Raw genomic sequence first — 12501 nt, forward strand, 5'->3', positions numbered from 1 at the left:
GTGACAGAGCAAGACCCTGTCTCCTAAATAAAAAATTTAAAAATTTATTTTATTTATTTATTTAAAGACGGGGTTTCACCATGTTGGTCAGGCTGGTCTTGAACTCCTGACCTCAGGTGATCCACCCCCCTTGGCCTCCAAAGTGCTTGGATTACAGGCGTGAGCCACCACGCCGGGCCCAAAAAAATAAAAAAAAATTTTAAAAGACAGCGTGGTATTGATTATAAGACAGACACATAGATCAATGCAACAAAATAGAGAGTTCACAAATAGACCTACACATATATGGTCAATTCATTTTTTTTTTTTTTTGAGACAGTCTCCCTATGTTGCCCAGCCTGGTCTGAAACTCCTGGCCTCAAGCGATCTTCCCACCTCAGCCTCCCAAGTAGCTGGGACAAGTATGAGCCACCACTGGACTAAGTCAATTGATTTTTTTTTTTTTTTTTGAGACAGGATGTCTCTCTGTCTCCCAGGCTGGAGTGCAATGTGATCATGGCTCACTGAAACCTCAACCACCTGGGTTCACATGATCCTCCTGCCTCAGTCCCCCAAGTAGCTGGGACTACAGGTGCATGCCACCATGCCCAGCTACTTTTTTTTACTTTTTGTAGAGATGGGATCCCACTATGCTCCTTGAGGCTGGTCTCAAACTCCTGGGCTCAAGCAATCCTCCCACCTCGGCCTCCCAAAGTGCTGGGATTATGGGCATAAGCCACAGCACCTGGCTGTAAATTGAATTTTGGCAAAGGTGCAAAGGTCATTCAATGGAGAAAGAATAGTGTTTTCAACAAATGATGCTGGAACAATTGGATATCCATATGCCCAAAGATGAACTTCAACCCATAGCTCATACCATACATAAAAATTGATTCAAAATGGATCATAGAGCTAAATGTAAAAACCTAAAAATGATAAAATTTCTGAAGAAAATATAGGAAGATGTGGAGAAACTGGAACTCTTGTATACTGTTAGGAAATGGTACAGTGGCTATGAAAAACAGTATGGCAATTCCCCAAAAATTCAAAATAAAATTACCATAGGATCTGGCAATTCCACTTCTGTATACCCAAAAGAACTCAAAGGGACATGAAGAAATATTTGCACACTTGTTTTCATAGAGGCATTATTCACAATAGCCAAAAGGTAGAAGCAACCCAAGTGTCCATCAATAGATGAATGGATAAACAGGCTGTGGTGTATACATGCAATAAAATATGATTCAGCCTTAAAAAGGAAGGAAATTGGCTGGACACAGTGACTCACGCCTGTAATCCCAGCACTTTGGGAGGCCAAGGTGGGCAGATCACAAGGTCAGGAGTTCAAGACCAGCTTGGCCTATATGGTGAAACCTCATCTCTACTAAAAATAGAAAAATTAGCTGGGCGTGGTGGCAGGCACCTGTAGTCCCAGCTGCTTGGGAGGCTGAGGCAGGAGAATCGCTTGAACCTGGGAGGTGGAGGTTGTAGTGAGCCAAGATCACACCACTGCACTCCAGCCTGGGCGATAGATTGAGACTCTGTCTCAAAAAAAGGGAAAGAAATTCTGATACATGCTACAACACAGATGAAACTCAAAGACATTATGCTAAGTGAAATAAGCCAGTTACAGAAAGACAAATACTATTTTATTCCATGCATCTGAGATACAGTGAGGAGTTGTTGTTTAGAGGGCATAAAGTATCAGTTTTGCAAGATGAAAAAACTTTTATAGATAGATGGTGACGATGGCTGCAAAACAATGTAAAATGTGTTTAGTGTCACTGACCTATACACTTTAAAATTGATAAAACAATAAATTTTATGCCTGTATATGCATTAATCACATTTTTCACTTCTGTATTTTATGAGGCTTGACATCTTGGGGACTCACCAACCTGGAAGAGACTGTTTGTCCCAGGGTTAGCTCATTCTGAGAGATAGCAGATGACCTTCCTGCGATATGCATTCCAACCGATTCAGAGCCCATACTCTGAAGCACCTCCTCTTTCCAGCTTTTCTACTCTGAGAGGCAAGTTTCCTCTGCCCTAATCATCCCAGGGTTGGGTATCAGACTACTAGGGACGACCCCTATCACCCACAGCTGGCCTGAATTATTCAAACTATCCAATCCTAAGCTTGCCTCAGCTGCTTACCTTGCCTCACCCATTCCTCCTGGAACACAACACAATAAAGGCTGTTTCCTAGGCTTTCCTCTCATCCTCTATGCCTGTGACCAACCTCAAAGTTCTCTCCTGTGGTTCTGCATGGCATGGCGTGCTCCTGCCCCTGGGGAACTGTGTTAGACTGTTCTCACGCTGCTATGAAGAAATACCTGAGACTGGGTAATTTATAAAGAAAAGAGTGTTAATTGACTAACCATTCCCTGTGTCTGGGAAGGCCCCAGGAAACCCAATCATGGCAGAAGGGGAAGCAAACCCGTCCTTCTTCACAAGACGGCAGGAGAGAGAAGTGCCAAGCAAAGGGGGAAAAGCCCCTTATAAAACCATCAGGCCGTGTCAGAACACTATCACCTGACAGTGAGATAGTAAGAACTCACTCACTATCAGGTGAACAGCATAGAGGTAATCACCCCCGTGGTTCAATTATCCCCCCCACCCGATCCCTCCCACAACACATGGGAATTATGGGAACTGTAGTTCAAGATGAGATTTGGGTGGGTACACAGCCAAACCATATCAGGAACCATGAGTAATAAAACTATATTTTTAATGGCAATAGTCTTCTGATCCATTGGCCTTACCACATATGAATAAACCTAAAGTCCCAGGTACATTCTAGAACAGTATATCTTACCACATTTTTTTTAAATACATTTTTTTTAAATATTAAGGGAATGATAGATTCAGTACATTAAGGCAGTGGTCCCCAACCCCTGGGCCACAGACCGGTACCATGGTCCATTAGGAACCAGGCCACACAGCAGGAGGTGAGCAGCAGGTAAGCAAGTGTGGCTTCTTCTGTATTTACAGCCGCTCCCCATCACTCACATTACTGCCTGAACTCTGCCTTTTGTCAGATCAGTGGCAGCCTTAGACTCTCATAGGAGCTCGAACCATATTGTGAACTGTACATGTGAGGGATCGAGGTTGTGTGCTCCTGATGAAAATATAATGTCTGATGATCTGTCACTGTCTCCCATCATCCCTAGATGGGACCGTCTAGTTGCAGGAAAGCAAGCTCAGGGCGCCAACTGATTCTACGTTATGGTGAGCTGTATAATTATTTCATTATCTATTACAATGCAATAATAATAGAAATAAAGTATGCAGTAAATGTAATGTGCTTGAACCATCCCTCCTAATCTCGTCCATGGAAAAATTGTCTTTCATGAAACCTGTTGCTGGTGCCAAAACCAGTGAAGCCTGCTGCAATATAGTGCATCTATGCAACAGTAGTTTTGCATGGTGGCTAACAGCACAGACTCAAGAGTTAAATTTCCTGTATCTAAATCCTGGCTTCATCACTTACTAGCTTCGTGCTGTTGGACAAGTTACTGCTCCACTGTGCCTTAGTTTTTTTCTTATGTAAAGTGGGGATAATAACAAAATGCATCTCTTAAAGCTTTATAAGAATTAAATGCTTCAAGCAAGGTAAGTGCTTAGGACAGTGCCAGGTATACAGTAAGCACTCTACAAATATAATTCCTCTTGTTATGAAATCTGCAGCCATTACAAAAGTGAGGTGGCAGGACACAGTGGCACACACCTGTAGTCCCAGCTACTCAGGAGGCTGAGGCAGGAGGATCACTTGAGCCCAGGACTTTGAGGCTGCAGTGAGCCATTGATTGTGCCTGTGAATAGCCACTGCACTCCAGCCCTGGCAGCATAGCAAGATCCTGTCTCTTTTAAGAAATTTTTTTTAACTTAAAAAAAATTTTTTAATTAAAAATTTAAAATGATCTGTATGTGCTGATATGGAAAGATATGCTAAGGAAAAAAGTACTAATTGTTTCCATTTTTAAAGAAGAGAGATGTAAGTACTTTTTCTATAGTTGCAATTGTAAGAAATTATAATTATAATAATTATAACAAAATATATCCCCAAGAAGTAACAAGAAACTCTCAACGGGTTATTTGAGGGGAAAAGAACTAATGATGTAGGAGAAGGTGTGCTTTTGTTTTTGGTTCTATGCCCCCTCCCATACTGCTTGAAGTTTTAAACCGTGTTCATTCATACTTTAAAATACATACGTTTAATTTTTTGAAAGGCCATAGGAATAGTCTTTGTTGCTCTTTATTGCCACCTAGGGGATCCTAGGAGCATTGCCTGCCGAGATCACCGTCATTACTGTTAACCCTAATGACTATTTAATAACTGATTCCACCTTCTTGACTAGTATGTTACACCAAGCAGGTCATGGCTTCCAACTTTCAGATCTTTATTGAGTTTTGTAACAATAAGAAACATGGTTAAGAAACTGATGCTTTTCTGGAAAAAAAAAAGAAAACAAAAACAAAAACCATGTATTCGCAGTTAGAACTTTTTTTTTTTTCAATTTTATTTCTTAAAATATAATAAAGATAGGGTCTCTCCATGTTGCTCAGGCTGGTCTCAAACTCCTGGACTGAAGCGATCCTCTCATCTCAGCCTCCCAAGGTGCTGGGAGTCACTGCATCCAGCCTAGAAAATTCAATAGATGTAGAAATAATTGAACATCTAGTTTAATCTCCCTCTCTGCATGACCATTCCAGTTTTATACTTATAATCTAGATCAGCCTGATCCATTGGCTGGCCCAAAATTATTTCATCCCTCACTCAATGATCTGTCGATGGTGCCTAAAATTTTGACATCTGTCTGCTTGCCTGCATCTGAATGCTGGTTTCCTGACTTTCTGGTTGTGTGACCTTGAGCAAGTCCCTTCATCTCTCTGAGCCTCATTTGCTTTTGTAAAATGCAAAAGATTATAATAGTAGATCCCTCAAAGGATTGTTGGTGGCATTCATGAGTTCATACATCAAACACAATGCCAGGCACATAATAAGGGCTTGATAAACAACTTTTACTTTAACACCTACAATTTTCAAATCTCAACTTGACTGTCACTTCCTTCAGCAAGCCTCCTCTGACCTCAGGACTTGGTCACATCCTTCTCTCTTAAGTCATGCTCCTCCTTCTTAGCATTTGACTGTTGGATGATTGTTCATTTAATGTCTGTTGTTTCTACTAGATTGTAAGCACTCAGGACAGAGCCTGGTTTGATTTTGTCCACAATTCTCTCCCCAGCGTCTACCACAGTGCCTGGCAGATAAAAGTTTTTGCCATAAAAAATTGAGAAAGAAATGAAATAAAATTCAGTTAGAAAACTGAAGACCTCTGAAAAAATAAATGTTAACTACAACAAATGCCATGAACTAGTTAGGCTCTGATGGACTAGATGACCTGGGTCATGAGACACAGAGAAGGACAGGTGGGGAGAAGTTTATCTTGTAAGACAGCTGCAGAAAATAAATTGGAAAAAAGATAAACGGTACACCTCTTACTTTTGTTCAGGGACCAACCCTATTTTCTTTAATTGAGGTAAAATTCATAGAACGTAAATGTTCATTTTAAAGTAGACATTTTAAAGTGAACAATTCAGTGGCATTTAGTACATTCACAGTGTCGTCCAACCACCATCTATGCCAAGTCTTAAAACATTTTCATCATCCCAAAAGAAAGCCCTCATTCCCTCTTCCCCAAGCCCATGGTCACCACCAATCTGCTTTCTATTGACATGGATTTAGCTATTCTATATATTTCATATAAATGGAATTATACAATATATGACCTTTTGTGTCTGGCTTATGTCACTTAGCGGAACGTTAATATTTTTGAGGTCATCTACATTGTAACATGTATTAGTACTTTATTCCTTAGGATCGAATAATATTCTACTGTATGAACATACCACAATACGTTTATACATTCATCTTTTCTTTTCTTTTCTTTTCTTTTTTTGTCATTGTTGTTGTTGTTGAGACAGAGTCTTGCTCTGTTACCCAGGTTGGAGACCAGTGGCACAATCTCAACTCACTATAACCTTCACCTCCCAGGCTCAAGCAATTCTCATGCCTCAGCCTCCCAATAAGCTGTGATTACAGAGGTACGCCACTACACCCACTAATTTTTTTGTATTTTTAGTACAGATGGAGTGTCACCATGTTAGCCAGGCTGGTCTCAAACTCCTGGCCGCAAGTTGATCTACCTGCCTCGGCCTCCCAAAGTGCTGGGATTACAGGTGTGAGCCACTGTGCCCAGCCTACACATTCATCTCCTGATGGACATTTGGATTCCTTCCACCTTCTGTCTATTATGATAATGCTGCCCATCCCTAGTTTTTCAAAGTCTCCATGGTTTATCATATCATGAAGAATGATAATCTCTTAGTACTCTAGACTAGAAACCAAGACACAAAATCCAAATTATGATCTATGACCACTAAATTTTTATATGATTCAGCAAGCCATTGTCCTTCCTCATCTGTAGCCTATGTGGTTGAACTAGGATTTTCATGCAAGTAGTTAATCTTGGGAGGTGTTTCTGAGTATTTATTTGGAAGGTGCCCCTAAAAAGAGATAAAGGAAAGGAAAAAGACAATCAATGAATTCCTTGATCCAGTTACTCCTCTGGACATCTAAGGTTCATTTCCACTGGGGACCTCTGAGACACTGTAGGGATTACATCTTAGTGATATGACAGCTAAAAAGAAATTGTTTAGGCTGTTAGTAAGCGTAAGAGAGTCCTCGGTAAGGATTTTCTTTTAATAAAAAAGCAGCCCCCAAATCATTTCTTTTTTAACAAAAGGCAGCCTGAAAAATCAAGCTGCAAGCGTAGATAAGCAAGCTGGAAGCTTGCATAGGTAAACATCAGCAGCTGTGCCCATAGAAAAGGCATACCTCAGTACCAGGTATGTTCAGCATGGAGGTTCCCTCTTCCCTTTTCTTTGTTGCCAGGTGTGCAGCTAACAGAGCACTAGCCAGGTAAAGTCCATTTGCATAATAAAAGATTAGGGTGGGATGGCCAGCCTCTTCACAAGCTATGTAAATGGTACACCCGGTCCAACCTATCCACTACGCCCTATGTAAATCATACACCTCCTCCTCAAGCCCATCCATAAGACCATCTGCGTCTCACCCCAAACCCAGGGAAACCCACTCAGGACCCCTTCCCCAGCACAAGGAAACTCTCTTCTTTCTTTCATTCTTAAACCCACTCCTTGTGTGTCCATGTCTTCAATTTTTTTAGCATGAGACATTGAACCTTGGTTATTACCCCAGAAAAATGACACCACCTCATTAGAGTTAGCACATCCAAGGGGCAAGGGAGCTGGCTGCTCTGTCATTGGCTGAGGGCTTCTCTCAGGATGACCGCTCTGGTCCCCTTGGGTTCCCCCTTGTGTGGACCAAGCTTTCTCTAGAAGCCCTTCAGCATTGCACCTGCTTACAGTTAGGAAGTTTGGGGCATGCACAGAAGGGCACGTGTGGATGGGGTATGATGGTCCCAACAGCATATGTTAAAGTGATTGATCTTCAAATCCCTGGGAGCTTACATTTTAAGGAGATAAGACAGGGACAGACTTCCTCTCACTGTTTTCACCTCCACTGGATCTTTGCCCAGTTACTGCTTTAGTTTCTCAGTTGTCCTCTAGAAAAGTGGTAGGAAGTATACATCCTTTTCTTCTCCATTCCTTCAATGCTCTTAAAAGAGGCTAGAGAGGCCAGGCGCAGTGGCTCACCCCTGTAATCTCAGCACTTTGGGAGGCCAAGGAGGGTGGATCACCTGAGGTCAGGAGTTCCAGACCAGCCTGGCCAACATGCTGAAACCTCATCTCTACTAAAAATACAAAAATTAGCCAGGTGTGGTGGTAATCCCAGCTGTAATACCAGCTACTCGGGAGGCTGAGGCAGGGGAATCACTTGAACCTGGGAGGCGGAGGTTGGAGTGAGCTGAGATCATGCCGTTACACTCCAGCCTGAGTGACAAGAGTGAAACTCCAACTCAAAAAATAAGTAAATAAAAGGATAGACTTAAAGTGAACTTTATTTAAAAAAATGTGTTGGGCACTTCTCCCTTGTAGGTCTCAGCTCACTCTGTAAGTGAAGCTATTTCTTAAAAAAAAAAAAAAAAAATCTTTAAAAAAAAAATAAAATATACAGGAAACTACACACACACACACACACACACACACACACACACACACACACGTATGCCTTAGTGTTACTACAGGGTGAACACTTTAATAACCACCAACCAAGGTCAAGAAACAGGATTTTCTCAGACAACCTAAAAGTCACAGAATGAGGTTATTTCCTAATTAAGGTCTCTTCCCCAAAAGTCTGCACTGCTAAAATCTGCAAGTTTGTTTTTGTTATTGTTGTTGTGTTTTGCTTCGTTTTTGTTTTTGTTCTTTTGAGACAGAGTCTCCCTCTGTTGCCAGGCTAGAGTGCAGTGGTACTATCTTGGCTCACTGCAACCTCTGCCTCCTGGCTTCAAGCGATTCTCCTGCCTCAGTCTCCCAAGTAGCTGGGACCTCAGGCATGTGCCACCATGCCCAGCTAATTTTTGTATTTTTAGTAGAGACAGGGTTTTACCATGTTGGCCAGGCTGGTCTCAATCTCTTGACTTCGTGATCCTCCCTCCTCGGCCTCCTGAAGTGCTGGGATTACAAGCATGAGCCACCAGCCTGGCTGCATATATTTTTCCAGTCAGCTGAATTCTAAGACTCAGCTCAATGCCTAAATTCTATGATAATTATAAGATTTATAATAGCAACCATCACACGAATCGGATAACATCACTCCCATAATTAAACCCTCCCATGAAGTCCCACTGACGTGGAATAAACTCCAGAATGCGCGTTGTAACCAAGGCCCAACAGAATCAAGCCTTTCCTCCTGCTTCCCAGTACATGCCAACCATCATATCAATTTTCTTTATGTTTCTCTAGCATACAAAGCTCACCTCCACCTCAGGGGCCTTGCACTTGCATTTCTTCTGTGCCTGAAATACTCCTCCCAAACTTCTATCTAGTCTTACTTCTTAATGAGGTCTCAGCTCAATTGTTACCTCCTCAGGGAAGTGCTGCATGACCACCTCAGCCAAAGTAGTAACTCTCACTCTCTCACGCAACTCCATTTTTGTTTCCTGCATGGTAGTAACCACTCTGTGAAATTATCCAGCTTATTTATTTGTTTGCTTGTACATATCTGCCTGACACACAGAACCCTTTAACTTTGCAAAACAACAGACATTGTCTATCCTGTTTCTCCTTCATCTGCAGCATCCAAAATGATGCTTGGCATATATTGGCTCTCTATAAACATTTCTGGACCAAATGCTGTAGAATGAACTTCTTTTACTTCTATGTTGATGACTCTCCATCACAAAGATATTTGCATCTCAGTGAGGAGAGAATACGAGAATGACTAGCAAGAAAAGATGGACAATTCTCTCAAACACCGGCAGTGTTAGACTGGGCGCAGTGGCTCACACCTGTAAACTCAGCACTTTGGGAGGCCAAGGCAGGTGGATCAATCAGGAGGTCAGGAGCTCGAGACCAGCCTGGCCAACATGGTGAAACCCCGTCTCTATAAAAACACAAAAATTAGCTGGGTGTGTTGGCATGCACCTGTAATCCCAGCTACTCAAGAGGCTGAGGCAGGAGAATTGTTTGAACCCGGGAGGCGGAGGTTGCCGTGAAACAAGATTGCACCATTGCACTCCACCCTAGGCAACAGGGCAAGACTCCATCTCAAAAAACAAACAAACAAAAAAAAATTGACATGTTATTTACATTGGCTAGGCAAAATTCAGAAGGCCCGGTGGAAATCTGGTTAAGCCCTAAAAGTAAGCTTGTAATTCTAACCTAGCAGCCTCCACATTTTAGTCTGTCTTACTCAGCACAGACTGCTATAACAAATCATCAACTGGGTGGCTTAAACAACAGAACTTTATTTCTCACAGGTCTGAAAGATGGAAGTCTAATGTCAATGATAAAATTTGTATATTTTAACCCCCTAAATCTCATGTTGAAATGTAATCCGTGTTGTTGGGACCTCCAACACGATGGGAAATGACTGCCTCTTGGGGGTGGAATTCTCATGGATAGTTTAGCACTGTCCTCTTGGAGCTGCCCTCACAAGATCTGGTCGTTTGAAAGCGTGTGGCACCTCCTCCCACTTATTTTCTTGCTCCCACTCTTGCCGTGTGATACATTGGCTCCCCCTTGGCTTCCTGAGGCCTCACAGGAAGCCAAGCAGATACTCAGAGCCATGCTTCCTGTACAGCCTGCAGAACCAAAACCAAGTAAACCCCTTTCCTTTATCATTTACACAACCTCAAATATATATTCTTTATAGCAATACATATAGCATTGAGAATGGCCTGATACCATCAGGGGGCAGCATGGCTGATGTGTAGTGAGGGCTCTTTCCCTGAGTTGCAGGTGGCCGCCTTCTTGCTTTGTCATCACATGGCCTTTCCATTGAGCACATGCATGAACAGAGAGCATACGAGCAAGCTCTCCAGCGTCTCTTACTGTAAACACACTGATCTCATCATTGGGGGCTCTACCCTCATAAGCTCATCTAGCCCCAACTACCCCTTGAAAACCCCACCTCCAAACATTCTCAAATTGGTAGTGGGAGTGGCAGTGTATAAATTTTGAGGGGGATACAATTTAGTCCACAGCATAGTCCAAATGTGAAATTTTTTCCCCCAGCTACTAATGTTTAGTGAGAATATGGCATGTTCTCACAACATGTGCATATGTGTGTGGACTCTTTCCTTGGGAGGCCAAGGACTTGGTTTCATTCACCCTTGTAACCAAGAGTATACAACAGTGACTGGCTCATAATTGGCACTCAATATTGCCATTGAGTTAGTTGTGATCAGAGCTCTGGGTGTTCCTACACGGGGAGGGTTCTTTAGAACAGTACAAATATTTGTAGACCGACCAGCTGGGGAGCCAAAGCTCTTTTTGATGAGGTGTCATGACCATGAGGTAGCAGGAAGTGGCCAGGTGATCCAGAGTTCAGTCTCAGTATGACCTATGACCACCCGAGTGACCTCAGGCAAAACTGTTTGATCTCTGGGCCTCAGATTCTTCCTTATATAAAACAAATGATTTGGTCAGTTCAGAAGTGCTATATTGATTCTTTTTTTTTTTTGAGACAGAGTTTCACTCTTGTTGCCCAGGCTGGAGTGCAATGGCGCGATCTCAGCTCACTGCAAACTCCGCCTCCCAGGTTCAAGCAATTCTCTTGCCTCAGCCTCCCAAGTAACTGGGATTACAGGCATGCACCACCACACCCGGCTAATTTTGTATTTTGAGTGGAGACGGGGTTTCTCCTGTTGGTCAGGCTGGTCTCGAACTCCAGCCTCAGGTGATTAGCCCTCTTCTGCCTCCCAAAGTGCTGGGATTACAAGTGTGAGCCACCACACCCAGCCACTATACTGATTGTAATCCATCCTATGGAGGAGGCCCCAAAACATTATCCTTAACGCTTTTAATCACAAATTTAAGGATAAATGAGATTTTATCTCACTCTGGGTGACTTTTAAGGACTTGAAAACCTATTTCTTTTTGTGCTTAGAGCTGCAGTAAATCTGAAGGCAAGGTTAGGGGGTGCTCCTGGCTGTGGCTGTTACAATCACCCTGGTTTATTTGGGGGAGAATCTAGGGTATTTGTCATCTGTCTTTCCCTGGTGCCAGACAGACAGCAGTGAGTACAAGATGCCTCTGACACAGCAATGTGCTAATAGTTGCACTTCCTGGCACACCTCCAGCCCCCAAGATGGAGTGGCCTGACATCCACACCAGCAGAGAATCAGAGAAAGATGAGACACTCTGATGCTTGGGAAAGTCATGAACTATTGTTACATAGATAAGTAACACAAAGTGACCCATAAGAGACACAGTTGGGACCCAAGTAGACACTTGTAATTGGAGAGTCTACCCTACCCATGATTTTCAATATCAGCCAATAGCTGATAGATACCAATGTTAATTTCTTTGTCATGAAATCTTGATACAATATGGTAAGACTTTCCAATCAGCAGTTGGCAGCATCCTCAGGATATTGTTGATGCTATTTGACATCAAGGGTCCATGCTTTCACTGTTATCTTATTCAAGCTAGAGCAGATATCTGAAAACTTTCTTTGTGCATCAAAGCATCTGCATAGCTCAGATAAGGAATGCACAGCTCATGTGTTCTTTCTTATCTCTCCAGCTGTTTGGGAGAGATTCCAAAGCTCAACACCCCACTGCCTTGTGTAACCAAGTCAAGACCCCTGTTAGAAAAGCAGCTCAAGGAAGCTATCCTGGGTCATCCACAGTATCTTAGCTTATTTAATTCAGCAAGCCCATTCAACATTTCTGATTATATTGAGTGAATTCAAATTCTCAGTAATCAGCTCCAGGAAGACCCTCCTGGCTCCCATCTCTTTTCCTGGCCTGGCTTAAGTCCCTTCTGAGCTCTCATAGAATCCCTTGCCTATCTATATTATTGCTTTTTT

This window comes from Sapajus apella, unplaced genomic scaffold, assembly GCF_009761245.1.
Source record: "Sapajus apella isolate SASKATOON/1434 unplaced genomic scaffold, GSC_monkey_1.0 scaffold2, whole genome shotgun sequence".
Taxonomy (NCBI): Eukaryota; Metazoa; Chordata; class Mammalia; order Primates; family Cebidae; genus Sapajus; species Sapajus apella.